This window comes from Lathyrus oleraceus, chromosome 1 (genome assembly GCF_024323335.1).
Source record: "Lathyrus oleraceus cultivar Zhongwan6 chromosome 1, CAAS_Psat_ZW6_1.0, whole genome shotgun sequence".
Taxonomy (NCBI): Eukaryota; Viridiplantae; Streptophyta; class Magnoliopsida; order Fabales; family Fabaceae; genus Lathyrus; species Lathyrus oleraceus.
The window spans coordinates 46,295,220-46,320,955 of NC_066579.1; positions in this window are offsets into that span (position 1 = coordinate 46,295,220).

The following is a 25,736-nucleotide window of genomic DNA, read 5'->3' on the forward strand; positions in this document are numbered from 1 at the left end:
AAAAACCCTTCTCCCATTCCAAAAGGAGAAGTGATGACATTGTTGGCCCATAAATACAATGATATTCATTCAATAAATTCATGTTAAATGTTCGTTTTTCCAAATTATTTTCACTTTTTGCTTTTTGCATGAAATTGGTGATCACCATAAAACCCTAAAAATAGAACAAAATCAATATTTTCATCTGCATACTGATTTGCTTTGTTTGAATTCTAAAAATCTCTTTAATATCCAAAATCATTATGCAGGTTGATCAAACCCATTGAACATAATAATCCAACATCATCTCCCAACTTTGAGTTCCCTGTATTTGAGGCTGAAGAAGATGATGTTGAAGAGATTCCTGATGAGATTACCCGACTGCTTGAGCACGAAGAGAAGATCATTCAGCCACATCTTGAGAATCTAGAAACAATCAACTTGGGGTCTGAAGATTGTATTCGTGAGGTGAAGATTGGGGCACTCCTTGAAGAATCTATGAAGAATGGGTTAATTGAGTTGCTACGAGAATATGTCGACGTCTTTTCCTAGTCATATGAAGACATGCCTGGTCGGGATACTGATATCGTACAACATTTCCTGCCTTTAAAGCCTGAGTGTGTGCCTGTGAAGCAGAAGCTCAGAAGAACTCATCCTGATATGGAACTGAAGATTAAAGAAGAAGTTCAGAAGCAAATTGATGCGGGGTTTCTGGTGACTTCTACATATCCTTAATGGGTGGCCAATATTATGCCCGTGCCTAAGAAAGATGGAAAAGTCCGAATGTGTGTGGACTATAGAGACTTGAATAAAGCTAGCCCGAAAGATGATTTTCCTCTTCCACATATTGATTGACTCTATAAGATCTTGGGTTATTATTCACCATGCATCAATACATGGTGTGAGCAAGGTGAATGACACACTGAGTAGCAGGAGATGGATTACACATCTCTTTTATCTGCCAATTGCCTCATAAGAGGACTTTTCCTGCTTGGCACAAAGTTAAACAAGCACAAACATTTCCTCTTAAGGAGGGCTTCAGACAGGTGCCTACCAATAACAGTAGGTCTTCCAGACTACATGAAGATTAGGGATTATACCTAAGTGGTTAAGCAACCAAGCAAAGCAAAGTTCAAAATGAACTTAAAGCAACTTAAGTACCTGTAGAAACAACTAAACAAATCATTACAATACTCAGACAAACAGACAACAGTCAATAAGCAACAGACAATCCCAATGTACAAAAATGTGTAAGCCAAAAGGCAAACTCAAATGAGTTAGCATCAACCTACAAGACATACAAATGTTAGTAAACAAAAGCAAACATCAATACTCAAATGAAGAAGCATCATCAACTATGGAACTTGGATGCTTAAACCTGAAATCAAAACTCACATGTAAGCAACAAACCACTGGGTCAAAGCCTAGGGTTAAAGATGGAGAAAAAATTCAAAACAGAATCTCAAACTTGACACAAAGAAACTTCAAACACATATTGACATATCCCAAAAAGGCTCACATCAAAATCATTCACCAAATGCATTTCATGATCAAGTGAAGTCAAAGCAATTTTAAAGCTCATATGTAATCAACATGAATGAAAAAATCAAATCAAAACAGAAATGATTCAAATAAATCTGGAAAAATTCATGCACATTCAAGACATCTAACATGATCCACATACAAAATATCAGAAGCATTGGAGATCATTTGGTAGGGAAATCACATGGTTCAAGTTGAACATTCAAAGGTGTGACACAAATTGTCACACCAAGTTAGCACAAGCATAAAACAGAAATGGTGCATAGGAAAAATACCAAACCAAAACAAAAATGTCAAGCAATGTGTCTAGTTTCATCATGCAAAATTTCCATTCATTGGATAAGAAACAAGCATTTCACAATAAGATAAGCAAGGCAAGGTCACACATGCATATGTATCCAATCCTCCTAGCACAAATTAATTTTCCAGCCAAGCACAACTTGCAATTTTATGCTCATTAAAATCTAGACAGAATAAGGAGCATTGTGCAAAAAATTGGAGTGAAATTGATGCATTTTTCAATTTTATATGATTTTTTGAAGTTGATGGAAAAATTAAAAATCAAAATGGACATAGCATGTAAAAATAGGAGGGAAAATGTAAAATGGCAAGGCATTTGAAAATATCCCCTCGCTGGGAATCGAAGCCAGTGCATATTTGAAAATGCACGCTAGTCTAAAACGACAGCATTTTGACTGTAAAACCCTAGCGCGCTGAGTTCGTAGCTAAATGATGCAGTTCGTAGCAAATCCGAAGCCAGTTCGTAGCAAAACCTGGAAATGATGAAGTTCATAGGTTGAAGATGAAGATCATGATGATCTTCATCTGAATTTTATAGAAAAATCAAAAAATGTCAAGAAATTACAATCAAGCACAGCATTCGAATCATCATCCCATGCACATCAAAGATCCATGAACAAATCATGCAAAAACATCAAAACAAACTGGGATCGAAGAAAATCATTTCAACATGTCAAATATTCAATCATCCATAACTAACTCAAAACAGCACCAAATCACACGATTCAAAGCTCAGATTCATCAGGACAACAAGATCTATAACAACATAGCAATGGATTTTGAAATTATGAGATGCGAATTATGACCTCTTGAAGTGCAGAACCTTTGAATCGCGCGCTACAAGCTCAACCAAGCCTCAAATCTCCTCTATGATGCTTAATGAAGTGATTGATGATAAATTTGAAGCTCAAGTGTGCATGAATCCAGCTCAATTTGCAACCTCCATGGATGCTTCAAGCTTTGAATTTGGTTCAATATGGCACGATTCCTTCCAATTCCATGTTCAAATCTTCTCAAAAACATATCCTGAGCATGAATTAATCAATAGAGAATGCTCTTGTGTGAAGAATTTGCAAAATATTTTTGAGAGAAAAATTTGGTAATTCTTGAAATTCAGATCTGAAAATGGATTGTTCATGGCAAATGCAGTTATGATTAACAATATATAGGTTCTGCTAATGATTCTCAAATCAAGTTTAAGCCAAATGCCAATGAGATTAGCAACTTATGAGGTGTATGTACAAAAATGGTTTTTCACCTCATGCACTTCATGCATGCGTGAACAATGCTTATTTCTGGCCCAAATCCACTTAAAATGAGTTCATGCACCCTTTGGAATTGGTTTTGTATGCATACAATCATCCAAAAACGGTTTTATGAAATTTCTCTTCAAAAACTTCATGAATGATCACATGACAATGCAAATAGAATTCAAGCCATGTGATGAGATGTTAAGAAACTATAAGTCATGAGGAGAATATTGCAAAAAGAACCACTCATTTTGGAGCTTTGGTTGACAAGTTATGCCCATTTGAATTTTCAAGCACACTTTGCCATGATTTGATCATATCTCCTCAACCACACATCAGAAATTCATGATCTTGGACTTTTTGGAAATGGGAGAGAAAGATTTACAACTTTGGTGTTCAACAAAATTTCATTTGAAGCTTTCTTGATGATGTAACATTGAGTTGAAGTTGGTCCAAAATATTTCCATTTTTGGAAAGTTCAAATTATAGGTCACTTGCTATTTTTGGAAATTCTTGACCTGACTTCAAATTCTTCGATGTGAGTGTTTGAAATGTCAAATGAGACTTGTTTGAACATGAATGAAGTATTTCTAATCACTTCCCACCTCCAAATCCACAGTTGACTTTGCAGTTGACTTTCCAGGTCTTTAGATGATCTGAGAATGTTCTGATGAGATTCAAGCCTCTACCACTTGGGATTTTGCTTTAAAATGACATCATAACTCATATGAACTCTTGTGAATGATTGTGGGGCCCAAATCTCTAGAATGACCACCATCTATTTCTCAATGAATGCCTTTAATTGCCTTGACCTGTTATTGCTTCATCTGCAAGACAAAGGTTAGATGACATATTTTTGTACTTTTTGGTTAATGATTAAAAGAAAAGCAATGATATACAAATGCAAGGAATGCTTGGTGATCAAGAATCACTCTCAAAAAGAATACCTACCCATAGGGAAGGAAACAAGGTGCCCAATGGTCCTTGAGGCAATGCAATGATATGATATGATGCCATGAGGGATCTTAGGGACAAAATTGGGGTCTTACACTCGTGTGCATGACAATTAAGGTAGCGCGGTTCCTTCGTCTAGGACTGCCTTTTTGCATGATCATCCCAAACCCAAACAAGCTCATTGATTTTTCTTCTCCTAAGAACACGTTAACTCCTTCTACTACAGGCGAGTAAGTCTCCAAAGGTCGAGCATCCGGTAGATTGCGTAGTAACGTCGTTCACCCCCACAAACCCGTAGTTAGCCGAACTACGTTTTGCTCTGATTCTCATTCCAGATGAGATACGTAGGCATAAGACGCGATGTCTTAGCGAGCACACTTCCCTCTAACCCATAGGTGGCCGAGCTACGAAGACTCTAATTCTCATATTCAGATGAGATACGTATGCAGTGGATGCGACATCCGTGCGAGTCATTTTCTTTTGACCCCTCTTTTAGTAAATAGTACATTAGATAAACCCACACCCTCTAGGCGAGAACTACAAGAGTGGATCTCGTAGAGTACTACGGATGCGTATGGGTGCTAATACCTTCCCTTCGCATAATCGACTCCCGAACCCAAGATTTGGTTGCGAGACCTTGTCTTTTCCTTTCCTTTTCCAAGTTTACTTCGAGCGTTTCCTTTCCCCCCCTTTGGGATAAATAACACACGGTGGCGACTCTTCTATCCTCTCCTTTTTTCGCCGGTTGTCTTTTTTGCAGGTTGCGACAGTTTTCAACTGAAACTTAATGGAATTTCAAAATTCAAAGCACCAAACAATTTCCTCTATTGAGAGGACTTCAGACAACCCAGGCAATGCAAGAAAATAAGTTATGATATCCACCTCTGAAATGTGGATCTTGAGAGCACAATTCTCCTTTGCTAATGCTTGCAGTGTAGTCTAGTGATGAAGATGAGCAAGGATTAGGAACTATAGATCTAGAAATCAACTAGTGTAGCTGAAATTTAGATCTGAAAATTTGAAGAAAAAGAGAAAGTTCCTTTAAGTATGGCTATGGAGGGATTCATGCAGCATAACAGGTGCCTTCAGGTTGTTGAATTATGAAGCCTAGCACTCCTATTTATAGCAATTGGCAAGGCAATGCATGAACAAAGTGTGTGCATGAATGAAGAGGGCCTCCATGCATGGACCTGTACAGGCGCATGAAGGGCCCAATTCTGATTGGAATTGCAAGTTGATACCAAATGGAATTAAAATGGACGTGCAGAAGTAATGTAATGAGCTCATGCAATGTGTTTTCAATAAGTTTCTAAAAACGCACCTAAATGTTCTTCTCTTCGAAAATGATATTTCCAAAAATGAAACATAGCCTTATGGGTAATGGTTGGAAAGCTTATTGCATAAGGAACAAATTCTATGTTGATTAAAACTCCATTTGGGCCTTGGAAATTAATTAAATTTGAACTTGAAGTGTAGGGTGCAAAACATGCATATGTGAAATTTTCAAAATTGGCCAATGTTCAAGCCCTTCTGTCGTAATGATGCGCGTTCCAAATGACAAAATCTTCAACATGAAAGTTGTAGATATTTTCTAGGAAATAAATTTGGACTTAAATTTTGCATCATTTGGATTTTTTAGGAATAAGTTATGGGCACTTGAAGTTGGACTCTTTCACATTTCAATGCATTTGGTCCAAAGTGACCTATAATGTTTTGCATTATCACATGTATTTCTTTTGAGATTTAGAATTTTTTATCAACATAAAATTTGAATTAGACATATTAATCTTTCCAATGAATTTGGTCTCACCTCAAAATCATGAAAAATGAAGGAGTTATGTCCTTGGGAAGTTGACCCAAAATTAGGGTTTCAGTCAAAATGACCTATAATGTCTTGGAATGGATGATGACCTTCCAAGCTTCAAATCAATTTTTGTTGAACATGAAAGTTGTTTATATGGTCCTTAAGAACATATTTACTCTTAGGGTCATCTCCATTTGACCAACACATATAAAGTTAGGTCTCAGTGTATTTCAAAATAGTTAGATGAATGGACTAATCATCTTCTCAAGTCCAAAACTCATATCTTGATGAATTGATGATTGAGGACACTCAAATAAGCTCAAATATGCATGACAAGGCACAATTGATGGACATATGAATTAGGGTTTCCTTGGGAAACAAGCCTTAAGCCCCTTGATTTGCTTTGATCAAAATGCTGAATTGAGATACTTGGGAGGCATATTTGATGGATGAGAGCTTTGGGGAACCATTGCCATGCTTGCTTTCACCTTCTCCTGACCATGTTAATGAGCATAGGGTCTCCTAGGAGCCTTGTATCTCATGATTGCTAAAGCTTCAAAAACAAAATATGTTAGTGAAATATTTTTGTGCTTTTTGTTAGTGAATAAAATCAGAAAAGCAATGATATACAATTCAAGTATGCTTGATGATCTCAAACCAACTCACAAGAGGTCCCACCTAAAGGTAAGGATCCAAGATGATTATAATCCTTGAGGTAATGTAAATGCAATGTTATGATTCCATGAGGGACATTAGGGTCAAAATTAGGGTCTTACAGATGCCCCTATTTAAGGTCATTCTAGCCGGAGAAGTGAAGGTTAAAATCTTCGTATCGATGAGGTAGAATGGGCTTAAATAATAACAAAGAGATTAATTTTGGTCCCTAAGAGACCTCATGATGCAAATGTATGTATGCAAAAAGGAAATACTCTGTGGAGATATGTGTCCACAAAGAGAAAAGAAATCAGGAGAAACTGACCATCCATATGGGTAATACACTCAATGGGACAGAGACTCTGGGGACTCTAACGGGGATAAGAAAGGAAATAAATTGCGTGAGCAGGTCACGATTTAGAACTTGCTAAGAGACACGAGAGGAATTCCTTGAAAATAAATCAACGGAAAGACTCGAGCTGACTCAGAGATGCATGTATTGGGGAATATGCCAATACAGCAGAACCATCCACAAAGGATACTTCAGATGAAAATTCGTACTCAGATGGGGAAAATCCACTGAGGGACTCCGATGGGGGAATGTCTAAACAAGACTCATATGAGGAAACAACAAGATGAGGTATTACCGGTTACTGGGTAATAAGCTCAAGGAGACATGTGGTTGAAACACCTGTATGAGGGTGAAAGAACAACATGCTCGGGGAGAAATTGGTCATTCATAGCATCCATCTTTTCATAGACATATGGGCCCTCAGACGACTCAGAATGATAGAGGGTGTCATCTACTCTGGGCATAGTATGCACGAAAGGAGGAAGAACAGCTAGGACCGGGCTAGATGTCGGCAGAGAAGCAAAAGTGGGTGAGGGACCCTCAGGCATGAAGTTGGGAGGCATCCCCCACGAAAACCCCGCTGGCATGGATCTTGGGGCGAAATGGGCGCTGGCCGCAGGCACTGTTGAAGAGACAACCTCGGAGATGACTGTCCTCTGGGGAGGAGTTGAAGGTGTCGGAGACGACTGGCTGTGGGCAGCCATGAATGACTCCATCAGGGAAGTCATTCTAGCTAGTTTCTCCTTAAGCTCACAATTCTCTTGCTCCAAATGATCCATTAGTCTTGATGCGTTGGCTTGGGTGTAGTACCGGTGAGTCAGCTTGTCTTCAAATTAAATGAAGAACACAGAGTTAGACCATAGAACAAGAAGCCTGGAGCAAAACCTGCTTGTGCACATGATGCATGCAATGGATATGATTTAATTTTTATATCAGAGGAACTTTAGAGTCCTATTTTCAAAAGTTGGAAATATTAAACATTTAGACATTTATGGAAACCCCATACCAATAATATCTAGAAAATATTTTTACACCAAAGAAGTACAGTATTGGTAACCAAATACAATACAAGAGAGAAGGAAAATGGACATCCTATGGAACCCTAAAAGCAATCATCTAAAGCTCTGGACACAGGAAGATAAGATGCACGAAGCCGCTTCACCTCCCTCTCATTTGGATCATCTATAACCTGGTGCTCAAGGAACTCCATCAAAGCATCCTTCTCCTTGATCTGCTGAAGCAACTCTTCTCGTTCACGGATCCAGGCACGCGAACGGTATTCGTCTCTCAACTCCTCCACTCCTTGGTCAGGGAGGGTTGAAGGCCCAGCCATAACCAAAGGTGTAGGTCTTGGATACTCATAAGGCATGAGGTACTCGGAAGCTCTCCTTCTAACCCAAGAAGTGTAAGGCTCCAAAGTGATACATTTCTTCGGACCTAGCTCCTTTCTTCCTTTCCTATGAATCTTGCGCCAAGCGCAGACCAACCTGCCCTTCAAGCCTTGGGGATCTTTACCCTCCTAAAAGAACACACCTTCTAACAGAATGTTATTGGGTTTATCCTTTAGGGGGAACCCAAGTTGACGACGTTCAAAAATAGGGTTGTAGTTAATCCCACCACATGTACCAAGAAGAGGTACATTGGAGAATTCACCACAAGAGTCAATAATCTGCACACCATCATATACACGGTTGTACCAAAAGATATCATCATTAGTGAGAGACATAAGTCTCGTTGTCCACCGTAGACATCCTTTGTTCTCCTTGAAGGCGACCATCTGTGGCAAGTGCGAAATAAACCTCTTGTACAACAGAGACAAACAACACACAATGGTACCACCACCCTTTGCATTTCTCATATGCAGAGAAAAGTAAGTGTCACCCAACAGAGTCGGAACGGGATTAAGAGTAGAGAAAATCCTAATAACGTTCACATCCACAAACTTGTCGATGTTGGGGAATAACACTAGCCCATAGATGAGAAGTACAAATATGTCCTCAAAGGCGTCCTCACTCATGGCTTTCCCATATATAGTAGCTTGCTCAATGAGGAACTCAGAAGGGAGACCTTGAATTCCACCTTTGGTAGTCATATGAGCACCAACCAGAGATTCATTTATATGCAACATATCACCTATCTCTTGAGAAGTAGGAACACTCTCTATGCCACTGAATGACAACTGGTCTAGGATAGGTATACCCATAAGGTAGGCATACTCCTCAAGTGTGGGCAAAAGCTGAAAATCCGGAAATGTGAAGCAACGGTACAAGGGATCATAAAACTGCACTAATACACTCATCAATCCTTCGTCCACTTGAGTAGTCAGAATAGATAGAAGCTTCCCAAAACGATCCTTGAAACCCAATGGATCTAATACATAGGATGTCAAATTCCTTAGCTCTTTCAAGTCGGGTTGTCTGAAACTGTACTTCTTTGTATTCCTTCTTTGTCTTTCCATGTCTTTGAAAATTTGCAAATAGACCTCTTAAGTTCCTTGAAAATTTTCTCATTATAGATGATATGAATGCAAATGGGTGCATGAATACATGGATGCAACAATCACACTCAAGGATCAAGCAAAGCACACCAAATAAAGGTCATGGGATGGATCATGTCATCCTTAATATCAATCATCCATTTTGGTGGATTATGGTTTGCACCTATCAACACCCAAGTTCCATTGATATTAAGGATACAAGAACGGATCAACCATGAATCAAGGGTTTGTTGCAAATCACGAGCATGGAGTCTCGGTTAAGAACCACCCAAAGGGAGTGTACTAGGGTTTAAGCTTGCCAAACATGTTCTACAAGAGGTTCCCATAGTCATCATCCCATCTTTCGGATATTATCGGAGAAACGACTACTCGTTGTCCAAAAATATTCTCAAGAGAGACTCTTATGAGTGTAGTATCGCGTAACAATCGTATTAAATCTTACACTTGAACGAGTTTCGCACTACGTCCTAAGAATAGGCCAAGATGGGCTTGGTAAACTAAGGTCCTTGGCTTCTAAGGTCTATATTGGAAAGAGTAATGTCTAACCACAACTACTTGTGTGACATTATTGATCCCAACATGACCTCCACCAAGTGAATGGGCTTGCAAGTCAACTTGCTAAGGAATAACTCCACACAGGTCAACAAGACTATGTCATTCTCCTATCCTAAGTGCACTCGAGTTCGGGTATAGAACTCACCACACAAAGATCACAAAGCATACAAGGAATTAATATTCAAGCAATTCAATCATTACATACAATACAGTAATCCCAAATTGCACAAAAATATGTCACAAAACAATATACACAACAATACAACAAATATGAAAAGTAGGCAAAACCCACTAGGCAAATGTATCCCCAACAGAGTCGCCACTTTTCTGTAGCGGGGTATTCATTACCATTAGAGATATTGACTAAATCTAAGGTAAACCATACAAGTCGAGTCGCCACCGCACTTCTATTTATCCAAAGGAATGGTTAGAAAGCGAATAAAAACCTAAAAGTTTTATCGAATAAAAAACTATTAAGATCGGGGTAAGGGGGTTGGTTATGCAATGGGAAGGTTTTAAGCACCCAAAACATCCTAGGTACTCCTAGGGAGCCCTTTTCACATTTGTTGTAAGGTTGGTATTTTGTGAAAATTTGTTTGTGCAAACATGATTGAAGAGATGAGAAGAGAATATACAAGTTATTTACATTTTGTGTTTGGATGGATAAACCCATTCCCTACGTACCATCTTAAAAAAAAGATTAGGATCAAAACCTCATAGTTCAGGGTAAAAATCTCAAACAAGTTGGTGAATTGATTGGTCCAAAAGCCTTAAGGTCTTTTGTTGTCCAAGGAGAAAACTCAACCTAAAACCACAAATCCACCATGAGAGGATAGCTTCAACATGCTAGTGAGGGGTTAACCCTATAAGAAGCATGGAAGACTCATTGTCCATCACTAAGGATATAGGTGACTATTACATCTACCTCAAGCATAACTCAAACCTAATAGCTAAAGGTTATGAAAAAAAATTGATTAAGGAAGTGGGCATTGAAACCACAAAAGTATTTGAATGAGTGGTATTTACTAATGAAAAGTATTTACAAAATATGGTCAAAGTTGAGTTAAAAGTTCAATTCAAAATAAGTGTTATGAAAAGGAAGTTTGAAAATCAAAAGCATAAGGCTTAGGTTTCTAATGTTTGAAAACAAATGTTAAATGTTTTCATAAAAGTTTTGGCTTGGGTTAGAGTGGAGGGATAAGAAACAAGACCACAAATGGAGTCCCTCTCTTGAGATCATATTGATGATCCAAGTAGCTCCCATCCTTTGGAATATGCAAGCAAAATAATTGTAAGCTCAAGCAATCAACATGGCAATGGTTCTTCAATTTGAACTTTCATAGGATCCCCTAGCACAAAAGCACACACATCAAAGAGTTTTATGAAGCAAAACAAGAATGGACAAAAGTGAGTTTAGAGTTTTGGTCCTTCTAATCCATCTTCCACATTAAGGTCCTTTTACTCCAATTTTGCATAGGGAATGTCCTAGAAACTAAGTCCATTTGTCCATTTCTTTGCATTTGGTCCACACCAATCAAAACAAAGCACAAGCACAAAAATATATACACAATTATGTGCTCAAGTGAGCAAAAGGCAAATTGCATTAACATAAACATGTGCTCAAATGAGCAAAGGGGGAAAAGCAAATGAATAATATGTACAAGAATATTAAATTGCATAAATGTAAAGTGCAAGAAGTAAATGTTAATAGTTAATGGTTAATGTTAGTAGTTAGTGTGCCATAAGGCAAATTTAGCTCTATGTTAAGCAATCGTAATTGGACTTATGTAGAAGTCACAACTATCTGAGGCCGGTCAACAATAATGTAGGCAACAACACAAGTTATAGGTCTTGATTAGTGAATGAAACTCCAACAACTTGCCATGCCAAAAAGAAGATGAGAAATGCTCTTGTATTGATTTAGGTCCTTTGCATGATTTAGGAAGCAATCTATCCTCCATGTACCAATGCTAACGACCAATCTTTACCTCATTGATCAAAAAGAAGAAAGAAGAAGAAGAAGAAGAATATGAAGGAATAAAGTGCATTAAATGAAATAGTATGTATTAATCAACAAGAATTGACCAAAGATAGAGAAAATCAAGGTCAAACAATAGAAAACAAAAGCAAAATGAATATTAGAAGTCAAGAAACAAATAAAATATTTTTGGCAATTTTTAATATTAAAATAAAACTTAAATTAAAATAATAAAGAAAGGTCAAACTTCAAACTCACTTCAAATTAACTTTGAAAAGTCCAAGTGAATTATCCCAAGTTCAACAAGGTCAAACAAAGTTTGACAAAAAATTTCAGCATTTTTAAAAGTCAGAAACTATTTTAAATCAATTAAAAATGCATAAAAATAACCTAATTGAACTAAAATCTCAAATAAATCTCAAATCAATTAATAAATTGATGAGAATATTTTTCATAGATCTATCATCATTCAAAGTGGTTGGAAAAATATTTTTGTATTTTTTGAATATCAAAAACTATTTTAAATGAATTAAAAATAACCAAAAAAGAGAAAATTATTAAAAAATATCAAATGATAAAATAAAAAATATTAAAAATCATTTTTAGAAAGTAGAAATTAAAAGGAGAAGAATGAAATTGGTTCCATAATTTTTGGACCAATAACGAGAGAGATATGAATTTTTGAAATGAAATGGAATTAAAGAAATAAAATGGAAATTAAAATCAGAAATTAAAAATAAGAAAAATTGTGAAATGTTGGATCAAGAGCTCATTAATTGAGTTGGTGCATCAAATAGATCACGTGCGCGCGTCCACCATACACCCAAGTCAATGCAAAACACGCTGCTTTTAAACAAGTCATAACAATGAAGGATCCATATTAGATATGGAAAAGAGATCGCATGGTCAGGATTTGATCTGGAAACCAGATGGTGGTGTACACCACCGTCTTTTCCGGCGAAGTATCCTGTTCATGTGAGAGTTGCAGACATGGCAACCTGAACCAAATGCTACGATCTATATAGCTATGGAAAGCTAGTGTGATGTACATCATCCCTGTGCCATCTATTTTCGCTCTAGAATTCCATGGAGAGAGGAATCAGAGCTTGAAAAAAATGGTGTTCAATTGAAACTTGATGGAATTTCAAAATTTAAAGCACCAAACAATTGCCTCTATTGAGAGGACTTCAGACAACCCAGCAAATGCAAGAAATAAGCTATGAATAAAGAGTTTCAAAGAAAATAAGTTTTGATATCCACCTCTGAAATGTGGATCTTGAGAGCACAATTCTCCTTTGCTAATGCTTGCAGTGTAGTCTAGTGATGAAGCTGAGCAAGGCTTAGGAACTATAGATCTAGAAATCAACCAGCGTAGCTGAAATTTAGATCTGAAAATTTGAAGAAAAAGAGAAAGTTCCTTTAAGTATGGCTATGGAAGGATTCGTGCAGCATAACAGGTTCCTTCAGGTTGTTGAATTATGAAGCCTAGCACTCCTATTTATAACAATTGGCAAGGCAATGCATGAACAAAGTGTGTGCATGAATGAAGAGGGCCTACATGCATGGGCCTGTACAGGCGCATGGAGGGACCAATTCTGATTGGAATTGCAAGCTGATACCAAATGGAATAAAAATGGACGTGCATAAGTAATGTAATGAGCTCATGGAATGTGTTTTCAATAAGTTTCTAAAAATGCACCCAAATGTTCTTCTCCTCGAAAATGAAATTTCCAAAAATGAAGCATAGCCTTATGGGTAATGGCTGGAAAGCTTATTGCATAAGGAACAAATTCTATGTTGATCAAAACTCCATTTGGGCCTTGGAAATTAATGAAATTTGAACTTGTAGCGTAGGGTGCAAAACATGCATATGTGAAATTTTCAAAATTGGCCAATGTTCAAGCCCTTCTGTCTCAATGATGCAAGCTCCAAATGACAAAATTTGCAACATGAAAGTTATATATATTTTCAAGGCAATCAATTTGGACTTAAATGTTGCATCATTTGGATTTTTGATGAATACGTTATCGGCACTTGAACTTGGACTTTTTCACATTTCAATGCATTTGGTCCAAAGTGACCTATAACGTTTTGCATTATCACATGTATTTATTTTGAGATTTATAAATTTTGCTCAACATAACATTTGAAGTAGACATCTTAAGATTTCCAATTCATTTGGTCTCACCTCAAAATCATGAAAAATGAAGGATTTATGTCCTTGGGAAGTTGACCCAAAATTAGGGTTTCAGTCAAAATGACATATAATGTCTTGGAATGGATGATGACCTTCTAAGCTTTAAATCAATTGTTGATGAACATGAAAGTTGTTCATATGGTCCTTAATAACATTGTTTCTCTTGGGGTCATCTCCATTTGACCAACACATAAAACGTTAGGTCTCAGTGTATTACAAAATAGTTAGATGAATTGACTGATCAACTTCTGAAGTCCAAAACTCATATCTTGATGAATTGATGATCGAGGACACTCAAATAAGCTCTAAAATGCTTGATATGATGAATTAAAGAACTTTACTTGATTTTATTTGACCATGGGTTGAGGTTACTTCATGGCAAGGCATAGTTGATGGACATATGAATTAGGGTTTCCTTGGGAAACAAGCCTCAAGCCCCTTGATTTTCTTTGATCAAAATGATGAATTGAGATACTTGGGAGGCATATTTGATGGATCAGAGCTTTGGGGAACCATTTCCATGCTTGCTTTCACCTTCTCGTGACCATGTTAATGAGCATAGGGTTTCCTAGGAGCCTTGGATCTCATGATTGCTCAAGCTTCAAAAACAAAAGATGTTAGTGACATATTTTTGTGCTTTTTGTTAGTGAATAAAATGAGAAAATCAATGATATACAATTCAAGTATGATTGATGATCTCAAACCAACTCATAAGAGGTCCCACCCAAAGGTAAGGAGCCAAGATGCTTATGACCCTTGAGGTAATGTAAATGCAATGTTATGATCCCATGAGGGATCTTAGGTTCAAAATTAGGGTCTTACACGTCCAACGGTCACAGATTTATTCTCATAGCAATTGATTACTTCACCAAGTGGGTTGAAGCAGAGTCGTATGCTAACGTGACCAGGCAGGTGGTTGTGAAGTTTATCAAGGATCAACTCATATGCCGTTATGGTGTGCCAGACAAGATCATTACTGATAATGGATCTAACTTGAACAACAAGATGATGAAAGAGCTGTGTAGCGAGTTTAAGATTGAGCATCATAATTCTTCTCCTTATAGACCCAAGATGAATGGGGCTGTTGAAGCTGCTAATAAGAATATCAAGAAGATTATCGAAAAGATGATTCTTACGTACAAAGATTGGCATGAGACGCTGCCATTTGCTTTTCATGGATATCGTACATCTGTCCGCACTTCAAAAGGGGAAACCCCTTTCTCTCTTGTATATGGCATGCAGGTTGTGCTCCTAGTAGAGGTGGAGATCCCATCAACGAGAGTCTTGATGGAAGCTAAGTTGACTGATGCTGAATGGGTCTAGAGTCGTTATGACCAACTGAACCTGATAGAAGAGAAGAGATTGACTGCCATGTGCCATGGTCAGTTATATCAGCATAGGATGAAGAAAGCTTTTGATAAGAAGGTCAAACCTCGTGTGTTCCGAGAAGGTGACCTCGTGCTCAAGAAAGTTTTGTCTTTCGCGCCCGATTCTAGGGGCAAGTGGAATCCAAACTATGAAGGTCCATATGTTGTTAAGAGAGCCTTTTCAGGCGGTGCTTTGACACTTACAACCATGGATGAGGAGGATTTCACTCGTCCGGTGAATTCAGATGCAGTCAAGAAATACTTCGCCTAAAAGAAAAACAGAATAGCTTGCTAAGTTGAAAACCCGAAAGGGCGGCTTAGTCAAAAAATGAGCATCTCGGTGGATCGAAATCCCGAAAGAGAGATCCAGGAAAAAGTTAGAGACATAAAAAAGGAATACATATCCCGCTAGATTGAGTACCCCGCCTTGGGGAAATCTAGGCAAAATTTAGGGATTTGGCAAGTAACTGCATCCTGACAAGACTTTGTTCTACAAGCGGTCATCTGTCAAAGATTCTCGCTCAGTCATCGTCAACTGAAGCTTCAAATACATTGGATTTAGAATTGGTGGAGAACTGGTCATTATGTTCAATGTAGCCATTTTCCAATATATATCACCAATTTCAAATTTGTAAATATCCATGGAGTCTTTCCATTTGCAGACTACCATTCCATCAAATAAATTTGAGCCTTTATCCAATTCTTTGCACTCTTATTTGTTTCTGTTCAACAAATATTTTGCATGTTTTACTTGATAAATATCATTGTTTTAAAAAATTAAAATCTTCATAAAATTGTTTTTAACAAAGTGAACATTCATAATGAAGAAGGATAGTTGGGACACCTTTAGTGCTCTCCCAAAGATAGTATGATCTCCAAAAGGGTAAGACATGTTGCTCATATTTCTAGCATACTTGTATCCTCTTCATTATCTTTCAGATATGTCTCCTTTACGAGCGCAGAAGAATTTATGCATCACCAAATCCCTAGAGAGTCTGGAGTTTGGGCTCAATTTTCTAGCTCCCATTTGAGGCTGGATTTAGTATTTGTGTTATCAATTATATGGTTGTCATCCATTGTGTGGATTGACCTAAAATCCCTTATGAATTGGTAAATTGACATGCTATCTTTTCGAGGAAGATGGTATTCCCTCATTCAGATTGAAATTCTCCTGTAGAATGAATAGGAAATCCCTGGTATGAGTGGAATTCTCAATATTTGGTTTCTAGCTTCTCCCTTGTGGACCCGTTGTAACACCCCTAAATTTCCCCTCTTCATTTTTATAGTCATAATCATTGCATTACATTGCATTGCATCATACTCATACTCATTCATAGCATATACTTCATGCATGTGGCATCAAGGCATGTAATCAGGAGATCCTAATGACCCGCCAATGCTTCAACCTCAAATTTCGGGATCAAGAAAGCTTCAAATGATTTTTTCTTCAAACATCAAAGTTATAGAACTCAATTTTCCCTTTCCGAAAAGTGCTAGAACATCTTCATAGCATTTTTAGAATTTGAGTTATGTTTTTTTTTGAAGTCAAGTGGATTCTTAGGGCTTTTTTTTAAATGTTCAATTTTTTTTCCACTTTTGCAAAAGGACTTCTAAATGCATCATACTTGTTTCCACTTACCAAACTTGGTTCATATATTTCAAATACATATTATTTAGAACAAAGCTGGCTTTGGAATTATTCATGTTCATGAAGTATTTCTCATTTGTCGTATAAAGTGGAAATTTGCAAAATGTGTAAAAACTTGGAATTCAAGCAAGTACATGACTAAAGACTATTCTCCTTCTAAATTATGGGGCTATGTGAAGTCAAGGGGTGCCTCAAACAAACACCATGCAAGTGAGAATAAGGAAAAACTCCATAATATGCAAAATTGCATTTTTCACCCAATCACACAATCCACTTTCCCTTTGGCTTTGTAATTTTGTGGAGGCCCATTGGAAGCCATATATAAGCCAACCAAACCCTAATTCGCAAGGGGGATGCACACATTGATCAGATTCACAAAAATTGCACCCACACTTTTCTCTTTCGAATCTCATCACATAACGAGGGTCAATCCGATCTAGGGGCATACTTCGTGATCATAGGCTAAAAGAGGGAGATCTGCACCGTTTGGAGGCTTATCTCGGTATAATTCAAGCTTCTCAATATCTCGGTGAGTGTATTTTTCATACCTTTAGAACTTGATATTTTTACGTGCATTATGATCTATATGCCGTGGTGATGATCCTGATATGTTTACTTTTTAAAAAGGACGTGTATCATGAAAGTTATGTGGATTTAAAGTTTTAAGATCCAAGGTTGTGTTGTTCGTATCTCATTATTATTTGAGTTTTAGGAAAAACTAAGGCCGGATTTGGATTCGTAGCGTCTGATTTAGGGGGGCTAGCCCCGTTCTCATGCATTTTCGCGGAAACGCCGCCGCCGCCGCCGGAACCCTACCGGCGATGGCCTTTTCCGTCGCGTCACTATTCACAGGGCTGGAAGTTGAAGACAACCTCCCAGCCGTCCGATCATGATGGCTTGGATTTGATCAAAAGGCCCATGTTAATTGGGATTTATTTTATATTTTTTTCATTTAAGTCACTTAAGTGACTTGTTGACCAATTGATGCCATATGTATACATGTCACACTATTCTTCACGTTTTTGTTCTTTTTTTAAAAATAGTAAAAATTGTCAACAAATTCTGAACTTTTCTGTGGGTGTTCCTTATTGAGTCTTTGATTTTATGTATCATTTTCAAAAAATTTCACGCCACGTAGAATTTAATATGATTTTCTGATTCAATTATGTGTATTTTTGATCATTTGCATTCAAACCTTCATGAAATTCCAAATATTAATCATTCTGGACCAACCTTTTGCACACACCATCCTCATACATGATGCTAAGATGAAGTAACTTGTTTGGACATTTTCCAAGATATTTTACTAGGTTTTGACACATGAATTTAAATGTTGCATTTTCTGTCACATTTGTGCATTCTTAATTTCCCAATTTTAGTTTGCATATCAAATGGATCTGTATGCTCATGATTTTTTTAGGGTGCTTACATATGTGTATAGTAACCTTGTGTTAAATTTCCATGAATTTATGATGCATTTTCAGTTTGATTTGGATTTTTGAAGTTGATGTTGCATTTTCTGTCACATTTGTGCATTCTTAATTTCCCAATTTTAGTTTGCATATCAAATGGATCTGGATGCTCATGATGTTTATCAGGGTGTTAATATATGTGAATAGGAACCTTGTGTTAAATTTACATGAATTTATGATGCATTTTAAATTTGATTTGGATTTTTGAAGTTGATGTTGCATTTTCTGTCACATTTGTGCGTTCTTAATTTCCCAATTTTAGTTTGTATATCAAATGGATCTGGATGCTCATGATTTTCTGCAGGATGTTTATCTATGTTTATAGGAACCTTGTGTTAAATTTCCATGAATTTATGATGCATTTTCAATTTTATTAGTATTTTTGAAGTTGATGGTTTCATTTTCTGTCACATTTGTGCATTCTTAATATTCCAATTTTAGTTTGCATATCAAATGGATCTGGATGCTCATGATGTTTTGCAGGCTGTTTATATATATTTATAGGAACCTTGTCTTAAATTTCCATGACTTTATTATGCATATTCAATTTGATTTGGATTTTTGAAGTTGATGTTTGCATTTTGGTCCCTATTTTGATGCTTACTTTGCATGAGGCACTTGTGCCACTTCCTTTGAGTGTTGAAACCAATCCTTTTGCAATTGTTTTAGTGTGTATGTCATGTCTTGGTGTGTGGATCCTTGCCCCCTGACTTTTAGTTTTGATACCCTTTTGGTGGATTCGTTTGACAAGAGGTTTAGGCCTTCCATACTTGGGTGTTTTTGCGAACTTTTATGAACTTTGATAGCATGATTCATGTGGTTACACTTAGATTCTGGTTTGGTGCCTTTGCACATGTGTTCTACCTTAGTCTATGATGATTGTATCAAGTCCTTATTCATTGATCCATGATGAGTTTCGTTTTGCATTCGTTTTGAGCATGAAAGATGCATTAAGGTTTCGTGGTACACCTTGTTTATTTTTGATCCAAAAATTATTCTATGCTTAAGATATGAACTTGGGGGTTTGCATACTGATTTCATAGCTCATTTAACATGTTTATTATGTGCATACCTTGCTACCATGTTCATTTTTCTTGACACATGATTGCATGAGTTTGCTTATGATGTCTTTTACTGCATTTTGTGTTGTTTTAAGACATAGTGAATTACCTGTGGCATAAGCGGACATAGGTTGGCTTTTGATTAACACTTTATGAGTCGTATGGTTCTGCTTGTATGCTTGAGTACTTGATCCTTGACTCCCTTTCATGGAACAACTTAACTTCTTTGATAAGTAAGTTGATTCCATTCTTCTTTCTTCTCTTTTCTTCATTTTATTTTCTTCTTCTCCTTTCCTTGGTGCTTCATGAAGATGGCGGCCTTCCATGGTAGTTTCTCTTAAACCTCACAAACCCTAAGAACATCAAAGAATGACAACAACTAGGATTGATTAGTCCCCCTTTACATTTTTTCCTTTGGTCTCTCTTGAGTCTCTCTTCTCATCTTCATACTTAATCATAAGACACTTAATAAAATAATAAAGCCATCTCTTGTAACTTGAGCCTCATGTTAAGAATTCTATGTCCATCTCATCTCGGGATTGGGATTGTAGGGTTCTAGCATTGATGGACAAGTCTCCCTCAAGAGGTAGCTTTAAAACCCTAAAAAACACTTCTTCATCTAATCTTGAGCTTAGAGCTTGAACTATGGAAGTGAGTTTGGGGATTTCCTCCATACTTAGAGTATGTCGTTTACATTTAGGAGTGATATCTGGTATATTCACTCCATTGTTGAAGACTTAAGCTCAATCTCTTGAACAAACTTTAAAAGTCAAAAATTCCTAAAACTCCTCAAAACAAACAATAATCGTGTTTCCTTCGGGAATTCTCTTCTCATCATCTTCATTCCAAACGCGAACTTGCTTATCCCGTCTATGGCAAGACAGTATGCACTCGAGCCAGACGAGTCAAACACTTGAGCATAGACAATAGAATTTCAAACTTCCCAAAACACAATCAAGTATCTTTGAGTCGAACTACGACGTTCTGACTTCCTCATTGCACGAGACGATATGTAGGCACGAGCTAACGCTTGGCAAACAAAAGTCCCCAGTCTCTTTCCTTTTTCCCAGATCTCTTTCTTCTCACCCTTTTCGGTCTTTTTCTTTGTAGAAGCTTCAGATACCCTCACCTATTGAAATAATGGCTAGCATGCGTGGATCCCGTCGAGTACAACGGACGATCCGGGTGATAATACCTTCCCGGTTTCGTAACCGACTCCCTTACCCGTCCCTCTGGTCTGAGACCTCGCTTTCTCCGTTTTTCTTCGGTTTTTTGCAGCATTACCATTCCTTCGGGATAAAAATGCTATGCTGGCGATTCTACCTTTTCCACGCCACTTCGCGTTTGTACCAGGATGAAAATCCAGGGAGCGACAACTATGTGCATACCTTGCTGCCATGTTCATTTGTCTTGACACATAATTGCATGAGTTTGCTTATGATGTCTTTTGTTGCATTTTGTGTTGTTTTAAAACATAGTGAATTACCTGTGGCATAAGCTGACATAGGTTGGCTTTTGATTAACACTTTGTGAGTCGTATGGTTCTGCTTGTATGCTTGAGTACTTGATCCTTGACTCCCTTTCATGGAACAACTTAACTTCTTTGAGAAGTAAGTTGATTCCATTCTTCTTTCTTCTCTTTTCTTCGTTTTCTTTTCTTCTTCTCCTTTCCTTGGTGCTTCATGAAGATGGTGGCCTTCCATGGTAGTTTCTCTTAAACCTCACAAACCCTAAGAACATCCAAGCATGACAACAACTAGGATTGATTAGTCCCCCTTTTGATTTTTCCTTTGGTCTCTCTTGAGTCTCTCTTCTCATCTACATACTTAATCATAAGGCACTTAATAAAATAATAAAGCCACCTCTTGTAACTTAAGCCTCATGTTAAGAATTCTATATCCATCTCATCTCGGGATTGGGATTGTAGGGTTCTAGCATTGATGGACAAGTCTCCCTCAAGAGGTAGCTTTAAAACCCTAAAAAAAACTTCTTCATCTAATTAATGATAAAAATCACATAACAAAGGAAAAGTTCTTGAGCTTAGATCTTGAACTATGGAAGTGAGTTTGGGGATTTCCTCCATACTTAGAGTATGTCGTTCACATTCCATTTCGAAGTGATATCTGGTATCTTCACTCCATTGTTGAAGAGTTAAGCTCAATCGCTTGAACAAACTTCAAAAAGTCAAAAATTCCTAAAACTCCTCAAAACAAACAATAATCGTGTTTCCTTCGGGAATTCTCTTCTCATCATCTTCATTCCAAACGCGAACTTGCTTCTCCCGTCTATTGCAAGACAGTATGCACTCGAGCCAGACGAGTCAAACACTTGAGCATAGACAATAGCAGTTCAGACTTCCCAAAACAAAATCAAGTCTCTTTGAGTCGAACTATGGCGTTCTGACTTCCTCATTGCACAAGAGGATACGTAGGCACGAGCTAACGCTTGGCGAACAAAAGTCCCCAGTCTCTTTCCTTTGCCCCTCATCTCTTTCTTGTCACCCTTTTCGGTCTTTTTCTTTGTAGCAGCTTCAGATACCCTCACCCTTTGAATCAATGGCTAGCATGCGTGGATCTCGTCGAGTATGACGGATGATCCGGGTGCTAATACCTTCCCGGTTTCGTAACCGACTCCCTTACCCGTCCCTCTGGTCCGAGACCTCGCTTTCTCTGTTTTTCTTCGGTTTTTTGCAGCATTACCTATCCTTCGAGATAAAAATGCTATGCTGGCGACTCTACCTTTTCCACGCCACTTCGCGTTTGTACCAGGATGAAAATCCAGGGAGCGACAACTGGTGACTCTACTGGGGACTCCCAACCAGAGAAATCTGGTTCCCTATGCGAGTCATTCCTAGCGCTTGCGTGCTTTTGTTTCTTTGGGTGTTATTTGTCTGTTGTGGCATGTTTTTGTTTAGCTTTATAATTTTGTACAACTTTATTTTATTTATCGCTTTCTGCACCTTATATTTTATGCATCATTATATACTGTCTGGCTGGTTTTTATTTTTTTGTGGGATGGGTATTCTGAGAGATAGGCCCAATACACAGGCCTGAGTGCACTTAGGATTAGTGTGGTTTCATATACCCTCTAGGATGACCTTTAGGATGACCTTTACCTTACTTTCATGGGAACTTGGCTGAGACACTCCTCGTTTGACGATAGTATTGTATCCTTCGGGTTGAATGTACTATTGTTTCTCGACCTCAGTGTTCGAAGCTGGGGACTTATGTCGGTTTGCTTTTGAGACGATTCTCTGAGACCTTCTATTATAGTGATAATTCCAAACCGGAAACGGTGGACGTATTATTACTATTCGACCTGAGAGTCCATGATGTCAATGAATCTCTACCCTTTAGCCACTACATGTGAGCTGGGTGGGTTGTTTACAGGTGTTCAGGAACCCTTGACCTTATCATACCCTGATATCTGATACCTGGTACCTGATCATCATGGTTCTATTTTTGTTCTGGATCCGAATTTATGGCACTGGTTTTCTTTGTGGATCTGAACCTTTAAACCTGCATATCCGGACTGCCGACCTTTGAGGACTTCTTCACAGAGAACAACGAGTGGTTCAGTATATATGGCCGACACCGATCACATGTCCTTTGCATTGCATAACATCATCTGCATATTTGCATCTAACATCTCATGCTTGTTCATGTGCAGGGTATTCCCTTTCTCAGTTTGGTTTGGCTGATCTGTGCTTATTATGGAGGCTCCCAGGAAGAGTAATGTGACCTATCATTTCTTTGATACCAAGATCGGCCCATTACGTCAGATAAAAGCTTTGATTACTCCTGACCATGTGGGTTTATTCCGGGATACTTATGGCAACATCTTGCTTATGGTTGAAGACTTGGATGCTTCTCAGAGGAGTGTGATACATACTTGCTTGCAGTTTTATGATCCTTAGTTGCGTTGCTTCACTTTTCAGGATTTCCAATTGGCTCCTTTATTGGAAGAGTATGATATGATCTTGGGTGTTCCTCTACAACATTGTGTCCCTTTCAACTCCGATATACCTCCACCAGAGCATAAGGATATTGCTAAGGCTCTTCATCTGGAAGTGTTTGTTGTAAAGGAAAATCTCTCTTCTAAGGGAGGTCTGTCTGGTTTCCATCTGAATTTTTTGGTAACCAAAGCCAAAGAGTGTGTTGCTCAAGGCAATTGGGAGGCTGTGTGTGCTCTGCTAGCATTGAGTGTCTATGGTATTATGCTATTCGCTAATGAACCGAAGTTCGTGAGTATGAGTGTTATTCACATGTTTCTGCTAAAGACCCCGGTTCCCACCCTTCTTGGTGATTTCTATTTTTCGGTGCACAATAAGAATGAGAAGAGACGAGGGAGATTGGTCAGATGTTGCGCTCCATTGTTCCATAAGTGGCTTATGAGGCACTTGCCAAATGACGATGCTTTTCTGAATCCGCATCAAGCCAGGAATTGGGCTAGAAGGTTGGTTGTCTTGACTGCTAAAGACATCAGATGGTGTAATCAGAATACCAAAGGTGGCGATTTTGTGGTTAGCTGTGGGAAATACCCTAATGTACCATTGTTGGGTATGAAGGGTTGTAGCAACTATAACCCGATTCTTTTGAGAAGATAATTAGGGTATGCCTTGACTCAAGCTCCTAAGGATCAAGATCTGGTGAAATCTTTCTACTTCCCTGTTCAAGATAATCTAGAACTGGTTAAGCAAGCTGCTGGAGCTTGGAGGAATATTTAGACTAAAGGTGCTACTGTCTATGGAAAATGTAACAACATCTCTTCTTCCCATTATGATAGTTGGTTGCGAGAAAGAGCTCAGATTACTCTTCTACCTTTCTCTATGGGAGAACCATCTTATCCGGTTATTGTTGAGTCTGTATATTCAGTTAGCATGGTTGAGTACAACAGTTTGAAGCAAGAAAAGGGAAATGCCGATAAGTTGAATGCGAAGCTGAGTGAAGGCCTCAGGAAGACTTTGTGCACTAAGAAAGAAGCTGAGAGAGAAGTTCAGAGATTGAATGAGCTTCAAAAACAAAGCAATAAGAGGATTGTTGAAGATGCTGATTATATCCGTAAATTCTGTTCAGGTGAGGATATACTGAAGAAAGCCTGCAAGGCTGCTAAGGAGCAGTTAGGAAGAGCTGAATATAGGCTTATTGAGCGCCAGCAAAGGTGGGAAGAATTGTCTGATCGCCGAAGACAGGTTGAGATAGAAATCAGAGCAGAAAATGAGCAGTTGAAGAGTAAGGAGAACGAGCAGCATGAAGCACTTCGATTAGCTGAATAAGATATCGCCGAACTAAAGATTCGAGCAGGGGTCAAGAGAACAAAAGAACAAGACAAGTACAAGAAATTGGAAGAAGCGGTCAAGACGAGAAATTTGTTGATTAGAGGCCTTACAGAGCACCCTAATGACCCGGTTACAGAGGCGCTTCTTAAGGAAGTTCGAGAAGACTCGTTTGGGCTAGATGTTTGATTCCTTTTGTTTTGTAGAGTTCACCATCAGGCTTGTTGATGGGTTCTCATTTCTTTGTTCGTCGCTCTCAGAACAGTTTGTATTTTGACTATGACACCTTTCGGATGTTTCATTCTCTTTGATTATTTCGTCTGTGACTAAGGCTTCTTATCACCTCTCCTCGGTATTGTTATTTGCACGTTCGATTACAGTTGTACATGTTGTTCTGGAAGGTCAAACCGGAATTGAGAAGGGGGTGCCTTAAATTGAATAAGCAGCGCATTGCATACCATGCATATTAACCCTTGTTTTTTTTGTAGGTGTCACCGCAGTGTGTAATGTTTGTTCCCTGTTTTAGGCATTATTGGTCCAAAGCGAGTCCACAGGTACCCGACAAAGGAAAATCGTCCGCAACTAGCAATGGACCAGGTACAGAAAGAGCTGGCTGATATGCGTGAAAGGATGGATCAGTTCATGACATTGATGACTGGTATGGCAAAAGGCCAGGAAAAGCTTAGGCAATTGGTTGAGCAACCGAGGCCCGATCCAGAGGTAGAGATACCAAATGCTGATGGAAACCCTAGTAACCCTGGGAACGCTGATAACCCTAGGAACACTGGTAACGCGGGTAACACAAATGCTGATGGAAACCCGGGTAATGTTGGTAACACGGGGAAAGTTGG